General features: G+C 42.8%; 1 protein-coding gene across 2 annotated transcripts in view; it reads left to right on the forward strand.

Annotated features, from left to right (window-relative positions):
* Positions 1 to 1,092: 1,092 nt before the first annotated feature.
* Positions 1,093 to 15,059, forward strand: part of ankrd11 (ankyrin repeat domain 11) — a 133,817-nt gene continuing 119,850 nt past the window's right edge. For both annotated transcript variants that reach the window (XM_053616647.1, XM_053616648.1), the window contains exon 1: positions 1,093 to 1,624. The gene's annotated coding sequence lies outside the window, so the exon portion shown is untranslated. The remainder of the gene's footprint in view (positions 1,625 to 15,059) is intronic.

Below are 15,059 nucleotides of genomic sequence, written 5' to 3' on the forward strand. Positions count from 1 at the left end.
ATAATGCCTGATGAGGTTGGAGAATACATGGCAAGGCATCTGAGAGCATTCCTCCATAGAGAATCTCTCCAGATCCTTCACATTTTGAGGTCCACGCTGGTGGACTCTCCTCTTCAGTTCACCCCACAGGTTTTCTATGGGTTTCAAATCAGGGGACTGGTAAATAAAGACAATTTTTCACAGCCTTATTTGCTCATATTTACCAAGGGTTCCAATATTAGTGGAGGGCACTGTACATGTAGTTCTTCAGTGTTAGGTTGTGCTTCATGCACTGTACAGCAGATGGCGCCATTCCAGCAGCAATAAATAACACGAGCAAAAATGATGTAGTTTAATAAGGACAGTAGTAAGTTTTTATGAATATATTCGTTTAACTTAAGATGTTTAAAATCGTGAACACGACCAGTTTGTGTTCAAATTCGAAAACAACGAATAGTCTAAACATATACATTGAGCTTAAGTCTTGAACAGCCTTCCCACTTTTTCACTGGTACGGATAAATTAAAGTGAAAATAATGTTATGCCGCCGTTATGCTTAAAGAAAGAAAGAAATACTCAACAAACAAACAAACAAACAAACAAACAAAATAAATAAATAAATACTGAGCTGAACGAAATTGAAATCTTAATCTTTCGAATTGCATCATAAAATACTACAGATGCTGTTCTGTCATTTCTATCATTTTTAATGAGAAGATGTATGTTCTAAATAATTTCTAATAAAATCATGAACTGCTTAAAATTCCCGAGCATGTTTACCTGGTCCCTCAATGCCATTACGGCTCAGTTAATGCTACTGACTTCAGAAATGTTTTGCACGTATGAGCCGTAATGGCGCGCGTGCACGGGCGGAATCCTCAATAGATTCCCACTTCCTATAGAGCCAAACTATTTAGGGAGTGAATGTTTGGTTACTACACCCTTCTTAGTGCACACTATGTCCGACTGGGAGGCATTTTGGGACACAGCTCACGTCCTGAGTGGAGCACCCAAGTGACCGCCCATCTGCAGCAGCCTATCGCAGGTCATGTTTCAACTGGTTGCGTCCTCTCTTCGTCAGCAGTGCGAGTCAAAGGCCGCTTGAAACGCTTTCGTAAAAGAAGACGGACGTTAGGGGGATTTATTTTGGCTCGGAGCGGATTTTATTTGCCCTGAATCTCTAAACCGAACCTGAAAACCGACACGCGGTTACTGTAATAAGCAGGTCGCCTGGACAAAATCATGGAGCTTTCATGATCTTTCTTCTCCGTCGCCTGCTGGAGTCAGTTGGAGAAACATTTTCGTCGGATCGAAAGCGAGGAATTAACTTTACCTCATCTTTAACTGGCGTGCGCGCGTGTGTGTGTGTCTCTCTCTCGTTCTTTCTCACTCTTTCTCACTCTTTCTCTCTCTCTCTCTCTCTCTCTCTCTCTCTCTCGCTCGCTCTCACTCTCTTTCTCTGTGTGTATGTGTGTATGCGTGCACCGCGGCTTCTCGTGAGCCCGGGACTGAGATGTGTTGCGCCTTTGTCGGATACCCTCGAACTCTAGCCCGCTGACTGGGAAGGCCTCAAATGGGAAAATCAAGCGTCGGGAGGGAAATATCAAGTATAATTGTGTAGATGTAGCTCACATTTTGGACGAAGGTAAGCAATAAAGCTCTCTTGTTTTTATTATTATTATTATTATTATTATTATTATTTAAAAACTCAATGCACTTTCTTGTCTGCGAAATTTCCTTGTCTGCTGTAAGCGCTAGCTGCGTTTAAGGACATTGCTAAATGCTAAAGTTAAGGACGGAGACACGCTAGCAGAGCTGCTAATGTGAGTTTGTTTTCTCTTCCCTTGACCACGCAGTGCACTTTTACATGCAAGCGAGTCGTTTTCCTGGTGGTTTTTTTTTGGACTGTTTTTGCTTCATGTCTATATTTTATTATATGTATTTAACTAGCTACATTACCTGGGAAAGGTTTGGTGAAAACGGGGCAGAGTGTAAACTGAATACACCGTTTTTTAGTCGCGTTGTTGTTGTTGTTGTTGTTGTTGTTGTTTTAGCTAGGTTAGCTTAGAAAGCTAGATAAAGTAGAAACTAACAACGAGCCTCGATAATTCAGGTGGATATCCCTTCTGAGGTCCTCTGAGAATATGAGTTAGAAATATTAGATATGTAGACTGTTTTGTTGCTTAGAAGAGAGCATGTTCTTGTGATTAACCTTGCTGTACAGATTCACTACATGACTCCTGTTTACTGGTCAGTGCAGTTCTTTCTCTCAAATAAATAAATAAATAAATAAATATATATATATTTTTTTACATCAGAGATCTTGGTGATGGATTGAAAAGTGTTGCAGTGTTTTAGATTTTCCTCAAAGAAGACTGATTCATTTTGTACACAAACAGCTGCATGGATTGTGAGTTGTTGTTGTTGTTGTTGTTGTATGATGGGGAGTGCTGTATGAAATGGAGTTCTCATTTTCCCTGCTGATTTATTGCATTTCATGAATCCGGGTGAATGAGTTTTTACAAGTGAGCTTTGCTGTAGAAGATGATGGCCCGAGGCAGTCCGGTTTTCACGCTTTAATAGACGAGGTTCATTAGTTTCTGTGCTGGTTTGGTGGTTTCACTCGGGGAGGACTGGAGGACGGGAACGCTTCACTTGGTGCAGTGAACAGAAATGTGCACTGCACTGCAGAGAAGATACCTGCTGTAATTCCCAGCACATATTCAAGCCCTGGAAAAACCTTGGAGCTTTCTGAAGATCAGCAGGACCTACATACCACACCACACCACACCACAGACTTGCATGCAGTGTAATAATCTGTTAACAATCATATACCTAGCTTAATCAGGATAAAAACCTTCATCTTTACGTCTCCACCGCCACTGGCGGATTATAGTTATCCAATTGAGGAAGGAAATTTGGCGGGTAATGCTTGTGCGATCCAATATATTATATTAATAGTATAGTGCACCTATTATGGTTTTTCAAATATTACCTTTCATGTAGTGTGTTATAGAGCTCATTGCGAATGTAAAACGTCTGCAAAGTTTCAAAAAAATCAAAGCGCATGGCAAACAGTTATTGACTCCCGAAAGAAGGAATCGATTCTGAACGGCTGAAACGAGTCGTTAGTGATTCCAGGCTTACGTCCTGTACTAACCTACGAAGGTTTGTAACAAAAATCCCCGCCTCTGGTCTTCACTGGCTGCTCGCTGACAGCGGTAGACCAATCGCGACAGACTGGGTCATCTGACCAATCGGAGCAGAGTATGCTCTCTGAAAGGAGTTGTTTGGAATGAATCCTTTAGAACAAATCATTTAACGAGTCACTTTTGACACTGGGGGGGGGGAAGGTGATGCTTCAGTTTAAATTATCAGCACGTTAAAGTGTTTTTGGACTTTGGATGCATGTAAATCTATTGTATGAGACCTTTTTAAAAGAAAATTAGGCACATTTCAAAAACCATAATAGGTGCGCTTTAAATAGAAGAGTAGTAGGCATCTGTGAGGAATCTGCACTTGTGCATTTGGCTCATGAGGCTCTCCTTGTGCAAAAGACATGTGTGTGTGTGTGTATATATGTATGTGTGTGTATATGTATATTAAATGAATTGTACAGTCGGGTGGGTACTAAAAATAAGGTTTTGAGTACAGGTGTGGTTCAGTATGAGTTTGACCCGGTTTTTGCAATTCACCTGACGGTCAGCGAGGACGTGGTACATGCGCGTGGTTTGTGCAACCCTTTATTTCCTGTCCGGTTTTCCCCCCCAAAGAGTGGTTTTTTAATGTTTTGTTACACTAGAAGATCAGGAGTAAAGGTGTTCTACACCACGGTGGTAAATCTGTTGGTGTGCATTTCATGTTCTTTTCAACAACCGGTGCACCAGTCGTTCCTGAACTTGGTGCAAATGGGAACTCTTGCTCGCGCTGTGTGTTTAATATTCACACTCGGACGAGGTTTTGTTGTGATGGAAATGTAAAACTCGAGCAACGTGATCATAAGCTGAACGCGCCGACCAGACCCGAGCTATCCTTGTTGTTATGGTAACACTGGTGCTAAACCTTGCTCCTGACACACATAACTTTTGTATTGGCTTATATGTAACATACACATAAATCCGATCGACAGAAATGTCTGTAAACTTTACCACTGTAATCATTCTCCGTTTCCCCTCTCGTCCATTTCTACGTCTGCATTTTTACATCCTGTTTATATTCTACGATTTGGAGGATAGTTTACGCCCCAGCATGCAGTCTGACTTTAGGATCTGTAATTGCATTGATTATTATTATTTGCAGACAGATATTTCTGTTCTTCAGATCTACGCTGATTATTAGTGTAAAGGAAAGTCGAGTCATATATTGTCTCAGTGTGTGTCATGGCAGTCGCGTCTCCTGTCTTTTTAAACGTCCGTTTCTCAGTCCCTCCCGTGTGGCACGTTCAAGATGGAGCCCGTCTTGTCGTCTGGTTCCACGTTGTGAAGCAGAGACAGGAAATGGAGTCCTGGTCAAGGTTGCAGGGTCATGAGCTGTTACTGAAGACTGGAGTTTCTCGACACACCGGCTTTACCTCACTTTTATTGATTCATGCTTTCTGAATGTGAGAGCGGAGACGGTGTGTCCAGAAATTGCTAAAGCTTAGTAGCGATCATGACGGAGTACAACACGGTGATGAACGTCTACTTTTCTGGTGAAATTCGTCCGCGCTGCTGTTCATTTATAGTTAAGACCCGCTTCAGAGAGAATACATGCACATAAATATTCGAAAGTAAACGTGAGCGTTTAATACTGAAACATATGAACAGGGGAATGTACCTCTTTGATTTGGAAAGTGGACGTGGTCAGTGACACTAATGCTAGAACAGTCTGGATATTGTGGCATTGTTTTTTTTTGCTTGACTGTGTGTGTGTGTAAGCGTCTGACTCGTGCGATCTGTAGATATTGCATAACATTTGAACTAGTTAAGCCATCGAGTGCTTTCCCACGGTTGTGACAGAGAAACAAAATGTACTGTTCCATAACATTTTATTATTGTATTTATTCTACGGATTTTTTTCTAAATAGGATTGTTGATGTATTTTGTAGGATTTTTTTTGTTTGTTTGTTTACGAACAATATTATTAACTTCACCAGCTCTGTTTTCATTAAGGAGGAGCGATGGAAACAGTGAAACTGGAATTTGGCACACGCCTAATAAGCAGCATAATAATTCACATGATTAGGCTGCTAATATTCAGGGAGAAGCCTCGGAGGGCACACACACACACACACACACACACACACACACACACACACACACACACACACACACACACAGGCCAGTCCCTCTCAAACTTTTTCACAGACTGTAAATAGCTCGAGACAGACTAGCTAACACAGATCGATGTTTTTACCGAGTACGATATTAAACGCAACAGAGAACGCTTTCGCTAGCGTAGCCCATTTAAACAGGTGACATCTGGTTCTCTAATTAAGTTGAAACGTTTATTCTGCCAGATTCCTTGGACCGGTTCCAAAGAAAAATAATCTGCACATCATCCCTGGAAGCCTGTGATTCATGGCTGGATAATCGTCTGAGGTTTTTTCCCTTTTCGCTGCGTAGCGAAGACGTGAAGCCGACGTTGGCCGCGTGTTTTTATCTGCTCCTCTCAGAAGCCGCGTCACGTATAAATCAAACCTCGGCGCCCTGTGAAAACGCGTAATCCTACGTGAGCGTTGGCGTGGGAGGCGGCAGAGGGGTTCAGCTGAACGCGACTGGAAGGGAGCCGTGGGTTTCTGGATACGTCTTCGAGGTGGCGCGATATGGGAACAATCCTCAGGATTTACTTCTTACTGAACTAGAAAGGCTTTGAGAGTTTGTGAAACGTTTTCATTTTTCTAAATCGGAACAAAAACAAAGCATCCGTTTGTGGTTTATAGTTTTGGATGTAGTTTTTATTTAAAGAAGGTAGTTGTAAGGTGGGAGGGTTAGGTTTCGTAACTGTTACAGGTTTCCGTCGTGGGAAGTTGAATTTGTTTGTCGTATCTATAGACAGCCGGTGTTGCTGACCTCTTTATTCTTTCGTGGTCAAATCGAGCAAATCTGTGATTTTAAACACACACTAGCTTCAGTGCTTGTGGTTCAGCTGTGAGAATATCATCGAGAAGCATCTCGTTGTGCGAGTTGACGCGCACCGCGGAAGAAGTGTGTTTTTTACAGTTTTGGGTTTGCGTCTTAGAGTCGGATTTTGTCTTTACCCTGCATGTGATATGACCCCCAACCTGATGCCTGTAGCAAGAGCTGTGGAAGTGTGTGTGTGTGTGTGAGTGTGTGTGAGACATTTTGTTAATGGAGTTTTCCATCCAGAAGGTGGATGACTATACAGGCAACATTTCTAGACAGCTCATGCTCCAGTTCAGGACTGTTTTCTAGGGTTCTTTTATTTTGGCTCAACTGGTGTGTGTGTGTGTGTGTGTGTGTGTGTGTGAAATTCTCAGACAAAAGCAACAACAAACATTTGTTCACTGGACAAAAGTCCCTCAAAGCCAGAAATGCTTACACTTTCTGTTTTGATAAACAGTTCTGCCAGAATGAAATTTGCATTGTCCCCCCACCACCACCACCACCACCAACTGGTCAGTACTTCACTGCTGGTTGCCACGGTTACACTGGTAGCATGGCTAGTGAGAGATCCAATAACAGTCTGTCTTGTAACAATGACCCCCATTACACGCGGCACTCATTTAAGCAGAAATCCTGTATGTTTTCTGTAAAAATAAATCCTGGAGGGATTTTTTTTGTGTATGTGTGTGTCTGTGTGTGTGTGTGTCTGTGTGTCTGTGTGTGTGTGTGTGTGTGTGTGTGTGTGTCTGTGTGTGTGTGTGTCTGTGTGTGTAAAATGCGCTGGTGAAGCACACCGAGGCCGTCTCGTGTCCGAGCGCTCCTGACGAGTTTTGTTTCTTGCTCGACTCGCACCTGAGACGAGCTCCAGTCTTTAGGTTGAACCAGGAGCTGTGTGAAGGTCTCTACATCACCTCCAGCTGTCTTCTACAGTTCTGCCTTCCAGCTTTGGGAGGAGGGGCCTAAATGTCAAAGAAGTCATGATGGTTTCACTAAAATGGTAAATGTGGACTGTTCATCACGTGTGAAGTGATGTGCCGGGGAATATGTACAGTCTGTACGGGTTTAGTGGAGTTGTATTACGATTGTTGCAGCCAACAATGCTTGATCTTGCTGCGGCTCTTGTAAAAAGTTTTATTTATTTATTTATTTTTGCTGGAAACTACTTGAATTGATGGAATTGCAGTTGGATGAAATCATTTTGCACGCTCTTTCACCGTGATGTTTGTTGGTAAATGAGACTTTTTAGCTGTGGTCTTGTTCGACGCACGTGAATCGACGATGGCTTTGACTGAATGCACGTCGTGATGACGTCACATGACACGTCTCCGCCCAAATCTGTAATCGGTCATTTAGAAAAATTGCAAAACTGCGAATATTACAGAGTTTGCTTAATTTTGCGTTCATTTCTGCGATGGAGAAAATCCTGGAGGGACGGATTATAGACTGTGTGTGTGTGTGTGTGTGTGTGTGTGTCAGCTGCATGTCTGCTCTATTCCCTTTTCATACCAATTCAGTTCAGAGCAGTGTGTCTTTTGTATTGGTCATTGTGTGTTCCTCTGTCCATCCTCTTTCCTCAGCGCTGTGTGTTTGGTGCATCAGTGAACAGGAACATTCCTGCCTCTGTTTTGCTTCTCCCTTTCTGTCTAAATGGTTTATAGGCCCCTCCTTGGAAGCCAAATGCCATTTAAACTCCCTTTGAAATGTCTTTCCCCGGCAACCAACACACACACACAAAAGGTTGGGGTCGTATTTGATGCTTCACATACTGTTTACTTCATGTACATCTGGAGGATTAAGAACAATATCCGTTAGACGGAGCCGAGACAAAACACGTGAAACACACAGTCGAGCTCTGTTAGTTTCTCTTTGTGCTGCTGTTTCGTCATGAACTGTGTCTCAAATCTCAAATCAAAACTGTGACTTTATGAAAGTCTTCACTGAGCCAGGCGATGTAGGAGATTTAATGGCTGCAGCGGAGGTTTATAACCAAATCTAAACACAGTAAACCGTAACAGAAAAGTATCTCGAGTTTGAGATACAGCTCTGTAGTTTGTTCAGGCTGTCGCGGATGTCACGTTTACGTTATGTGTCATTGCATCACGCATACATTGAGCATCAGTTTTATTTTCAGACGTGCACAATGGACGCACACATGATGCATGCGACAGCAGGTATAAACCCGGCCTGGGTCTTTCACTCCTCCCGCCGATGCTGCAGTGGTCATTTGTACTTGATTCGGACTTGTGAAGGGTTTTACAGGGGGGTGCTCACCCCTCTGGCCCAGGATGTGCTCCCACTGCAGTGCTGCTGATACCTCGCTGAATCTTTATGCATCAAAAAGAGATACTCTTCTCTCCTCTGCTCTGCTCTGCGTTTGCTGCAGTGTTTTTGCTTGAGATGCTTTCACCCAGTGTCTTTTCATCTTTTGCAGTAAGCCCTTTTGAAATGAATCACACTATGCCTCAGAGGACTGGATCACACAAAAACGAAATTATACGCGTGTGTGTATGTGTGTATGTGTATATATATATATATATATATATATATATATATATATATATATATATATAGAAATATAATATAATATATATATAATTTGAATTTTAAACTATATATTGTATATTGATCTATATAAAGATTTTGTGATTGTTGGGCAAAGTATATTAGTATTCTTGTACTTTAGATTTCCATTTATCCTATGAATCTTAGCTGTGTGTGTACGTGCGTGTGTGCGCACGCCACAGCCAAAGACTGCAGATTCACTTGTGTGGGCTGAAGTGAGTGGGCAGGAGGAGGGAGGATTGGAGACAGCAGTTGTTATGATTGGATGTGCTGAGCGAGGAGTGATATATTATCCATGTGTGGCTCTCTGGGTGTTTGAAGCGAGCTGATAACAGAGAGAGAGAGAGAGACACACACACACACACATTACAGAGGAATTGTGTGTTTTTACAGCAGAGGAACAGGTGGCTTCGGCCATGTTCTCTCTCTCTCCCCCCCTCTCTCTCACTGCAGTGTAGGCCAAACTCTCCGAGAAAGGCCTTTCTATTACTTCTAAACTCTTTGTTTTTTGGCTTTGGCACGGTGTTTACAAAATCCTGCCGAACTCACCAGAGCTACAATAATGATGGTTTGTTTGCTGTAATGATCGTGTCAAACCCAGGACTGACTACAGGGTATAGTTACACAGGTATATAGGCTTTTTCAGTTGTAAATGGCTATGTACAGTGTGTAGTGGCATGAAAATTCAAGCTCCCTACCAAAGTAAAAGCGCAGACCTGTCTCTGCATTACGGTTTATAATTGCGCAGAACGTAGAGCAGAATTTCCTGTTGATTTGGCTTTTTTTCCCCCCCTCCTGATGAGGCGTGGGGGTTTGGGGCATTTTGGAGAAGGCGAGCATGGCCTGGCTGACTCTCAATCCCTGGCTCCTTTAGCACGGCTCTCCTTTTGATGGGGCAGCTGCAGCCATTCATTCGGCCCATTTACATTGAAATGCGCGGATGACAGGAAGGGGGGATGGGGGTCCCAGGCGCTGTGCGTGACTGAAAAGCCCACCTAACCAAAGAGCAAAGGGAGCACGGCCACCGCAGGCCTCTGACACTCCATTGTCTTTCAGCGGCTCTGTGCCGAGTGCATAGCACAAAGGCTTAAAGTGCCTCCCTTCCATTCGTGCCACTCGGCCGTCTCTTAATGCCTGTCTGTTATTTATAGGTTCCCACTTTTCTGGGGACGAGAAGGGAGTTGGGGGTTTTATTGCTTCATGCAGAAAAATCCAAAGCACAGAAGGGAATTTTCACTGGAGGATTTTGGTCTGATCTGCGTTCTCTATATTACAACAATGACCTAAATGTGAGATTTGGATACTAACACCAACGCACTGATTTCCCTGATGTACAGGAACGTGGTGTTTATTATATTTTCAAATGATTGTTATTGCTAAACCTTTAGTTGCGGGGGGGGGCAGCGTTGTTACAATATTAGAATAAAATGTATTTTATTACAGAGGTCACCGATATGCCAAAAAAAGTTGAATATTTGGATATTCCTGTTCGTATGTATCCCAGTATTTAAATATCCTAACAGAAACCTGATATTTAATAAGCAAATTATGACACGGGCCTAATTCACACAATGCAGTGGCGAACATCCGCATCCTGGACATCAGATTTGAACCGAGTTCAACTACTACGTACTGACTTTCCTAAAACAAATCTTTTCATTGGGTCGGTAGCGGTGTTTAAACTTAATGCAGCTCGACAGTAACGGCGGCGTGTGCTACCGAATCCCACGACCTGCTGCACTACGTACATCGGCCGAGGTGTGATCCGGTTGATAAGTGTTTCCATCTTGTCTGTTTTTTCTTCAACTACCTTGGGAATCAACGACCCAGGGTCACTGTTGCCACCTTGTGGAACAACTAAATAGTGCAAAAGAATTAAATGCGCATGTGAAAATCAGAAGGAAAGCGCAGAATACGCACGTATTCTGCTGCTGATGAAATTTGCGTCACGCGCACAGTACTCCGCTCCTAGCGTACGCGTAAAACGTGGCGCGTACTCGTCTCTCTCCTGCCAGCAGTCACCGTGCGGTCGACAGAAAATGAAGGCCCTAGCTAGACTCGAATAATCTCTTTTAAATGCGATTTGAAGATTATGGCTCAGTCAAAACATTCACTAATAACTTGCTGGTTTTGTTAAGGGCTCAAACACGTCGATGAGGATGACGATTGTATTCTCAGTTGTTTCCTTTAGTCTTTATTAATGCACTTATCTAGCTAACTAGATCACCATACGGTATAATATTAGTTTATTTTAGTTATTTATTTTTTGCCTAGTCAGTTTTTTAGGCAACTAAAGTGCGGGACTGGACTTTTACTTCCTGGTGGTCTAGCTGGTGTATGCGATGTCTACCACTAACGCTTATTCTACAGGGTGTCCGAAAAGCCGGGAACCAATGGAAATGCGTCGAGCCAATGTTTCGACCAGAATATGTTGAGTAAAATCCGCAGGAGCACGATGCAGCAGCTGGGGAAATGCCTAGAGTGTAAGGTTGAACATGTTGTAAATACTTTGCTCTCCTTTGTCCCTGACTTTTCAGACACCCAGTACATTGCTACTAGATCTATGGGGATGGCCGTCACTGAAGTGCACGTAATTCTGCATTCGTATCACAACACTGTAACGTTGGTAACTGAGACGTCCGCGGTTCATACAAACGCATGTGGGATTGAGCCGTGTACTGAGGAGGACGTCAGGGTAGCGCAGGAGTTACACCGCGACCGTTCTGTGTTGAAAATCACAGTATGCTGCTCAACCGCCCATTCCACCATGGCTGTATTTCACCCAAACCAGGCCAGTGTGTCAACAGAGATCTTGCAGCGCTTTGACCTTGTCATATCACACCACATTGCACTGACAGGGCAGGGTGTTTTTATTTTCCACGGCTGTACGTTGGGACAGGTGTGGTAATCTTCCCCTCCGGCTCTGTGCCAGGCCCCGTGCATTCTCCTAGTGCCATTGATTGCCTGTGACTCATGACTTGTTTTGAACTTGCCATTTCCTGGTATTGCAGCACTGCAAATCAGTTTGCGGTTAGAGGGGAGGGGTTTTTAACAGCATCAGTTTGCTGTGCTCGTGTGCTCATGAGCTCGTTGCTGGAAACACGTTTGGCGACAGAAAGGCAGTTGGTTAATTCAGCCAAATGTGTGTTTTTTTTTTTTAAATCAGGAATCAAACACGCTGCTTTCTCTATCTGATTATCGGACATTTTACTTAATACCTCTCTCTTTCAGTTGCCTTTGTTTATTAAAAGAGTCTGTTGTGGGGTATACAATGACGGGTTTTGTGCTTGGGTGGCTTGGGATCTTTGAATGAAGCAGCTTAGGTTTATTCTCTCACTACATTCTCATGTAGGCTGTTATTTGCCGGTTTATTAGTGATGCACCGCAAGGAAACTTCTGGGCCGAACCCGAAAATTCAGGATGTACTTAGCCGGAAACCAAAAATGAATAAAGATGAATTTTTTTTTTATTCATTTCATGAATCTGAATTGAAAAGCTACAAACCAATAAAACGATGACATTTTTATTGAAATGAACAAACAAAAACAATATTAAATATTATTCTTCATTCAGTTCTGTAACAGTCAAATTTAAGATGTTTTTTTTATCCAATTATCCAAATAATGTGACGTTAACTATTATGATCTGCAAAACGGCAGTCCAGTAATGAACTCAGCAGCTCTAGGCATCCTGCAAATACAGAAAGTTTAAATATGCTACACAATCATTTTAATGAAAGCAGCAGGCCAAACACAGAATGGCAGAGGGCCTCTATTCTGTTGTTGTTGTTGTTTTGCTGTACTCTGCATACTAAAATGAACACTGCAGATGGCAGATTTGAGGTCTTTATCAGAAACTTTGAAGTATTTCCAAACCACTGACATGACCACCCTTTGCCGGGTAGCGGCGTGATAACCGTCGGCTAGATCGAGAGTGAAATCTGAGCACTGAGGGGCGGGGCATATATTTTCGTCTCTTATTTTCTGCCTTTTTTTTCTCTTTTGACCAAAAACCTTGCTGAAATTTCGGTTCATCCTTACTGATTACACAGGCCTTTGTGTTGAGGGATAGTCACAATCCATTTAGATATGCAAGTGTGCAGCAGATTTTTATCAGCAGGGTGTGTGTGTGTGAGCGCGCATGTTGTTTATTCACCCCTATGGCTGCAGAATGGACATCCCATAACAGATCCTCAGGCTTGATCAGTGCTCCCACTGCACGTTTGCTTTAAATAGCTACATGTTTGTTTGTAAAGGACTTATTGCTTTTTAGTGCGCAGATCATTATTAAATTTTGTTGGTTGGGTTTGTTTTGTTTTTTTTCCCCCCCATTGGCCACTGCAATTCGTATCTTACACGACCGTGCCGTGAAATCATAAAATATCATCCGTTTTGCCGAATCTCCTGCTGTGACTGATGTCATTAGGAGTGTGATCACGGTTGCGATGCTATGACGGAACATTTAATGTTTATTTTGGGTGATGTGATTGAGACAATTATTTGCCATTAGATGTGATTAGGACATTGCGCGACATCAGTGAAGGCCCCGCAGGAACTCTTGTCAGGAAGCAGGAACATCTGTGAGTCGACGTGAACGTACACACACGCACACACACACAGCATTCAACAGGAATAACGCAGAGTACTCTCACAGGAAATGAAGCGACGGTCTGCTTTCTTACAGCGCACATTTAATGCGTGACGTAAATATGTGCAAATGCAAGAGAAGTGGCTCTTTGCTGTTAACATTGTTCTAAACCGCTTCTGATTAGTGTACAGTAATTGTGACCCTGAAGGCCCCGAGGCACGGCTACATTTCAGTTACAGTACTGGGAATGGATGTGTTAAACTCTCGGCGGGAAAAGCTTTTCCTGGAGTCATGTATAAATGACGAATTCCCATCGAGAGCTAATTTAGCTAGCCACATCTTCATAATAAAGCTAGATGATTAGCATTCTCAAAGGGCATTTAGTGCCCTTTGAGTCTTCATTGTGAAACATTTTCTGTAGATAAAGCTGTATCAAGGCTTCTAGGTGTCGTAAACTGAGGTATAATTGCATAGTTTATGAAGGACCTGAGCATGATGTGGAAAAAGGCACCGAGTTCACACACTGTGTTTTGCTTCACTCTCTTGTAAATGTTTCTCAAACAAAGGGCAAAACGAAAAGTTTGTAACAAATAGAAACGAATACAGTTGACCCGTCATGTCTCGTATTACTTGGTACACACACACATTCACACGCTTATTCCACCAGGAAGCTTGATTTTGACAGGTGCTTGCTGCTTCGAGTGCCAGTGCTGGTAGCAGTGTCTGCATGTGGAGAAACCAGTTTGGTTTCTGCAGTTTCGAGTTAAACGTGCCTTAGAAAGGGCGAAATACTTTGCCTGAACTTTGTTTAGACGCCTTTGGGAGGCAGGAAGGTGATTTCGTGATGTCATGGCGAAAGCTGACTCGTACTTTGCGTTTTAATGCGAACTGACATTAAAAGGTATTCTGACTCGACTCGACTCGAGGAAACGTGCAGCCATGTTGGAAATGTTAGTGTTTTTTCCAGCGTTGGACACCATGACTGTAACGTAGGTTAAAAAAGTATTAATAGCTGATTAATATAGTTGGTATATCTCTCTCTCTCTCTCTTCCTGATGTTGCTTGGAATTGACTGAACAAACTGGTGTCATCTGTTAATTGTGCAGCCTGTAGTGTTTAATTAGTCCTGTATCTTGCTTACAAACTCATGTTAATCTCAGTAGGTTTACATGGACACAATAACCCGATTAAGACGATACTCTGATTAAGAAACTAGCATGTAAACAGCGATTACTGATGATCTTAATCCCACTAAAGTCACACTCGAAGTAAACACAAATGGAATTATTTCTGTTTTAGTCGCATTATCGACGTGCGTTACAGACACGTACACACCTTAATCACACTATTAACGTCGTGTGAGAGTTTTCACCGCATTGTGTGACAGGACACGTACACACACGGCAGCGCTCGACTGTTTGACGGCAAACAAGAGAACACGGCTGTGTCCCAAACCGCGTACTTATCTGCTGTATAGTAGGAGACATACATGTATCTCGGCTACTATATAGACGGTAAGTACGCGGTTTGGGACGCAGCCCACGGCTTCAAGCAGTCGTCTGTTAGCACGTACAGCATGACAAATAATTAACTGCACTTGAAGCTTTCGTAAAATTAAACATGCAACACCCAAAACTGTACACGGTTCCATAACGAAGACCAACTGTATGTAGATACGTGAAATTCTGGAGGACCGGCGTGGCGCGGTGACGTAATGACGTGTGCTGTTAATCCACCTATGTTCTATAACATGTAAAACAGGAACATGAAAGGAGTATTCTAAAAGCAACTCATGTAAACACCTTAATCACAATATTGTCTTATTCA

The sequence above is a fragment of the Ictalurus furcatus genome, chromosome 27 (assembly GCF_023375685.1).
Source record: "Ictalurus furcatus strain D&B chromosome 27, Billie_1.0, whole genome shotgun sequence".
NCBI lineage: Eukaryota > Metazoa > Chordata > Actinopteri > Siluriformes > Ictaluridae > Ictalurus > Ictalurus furcatus.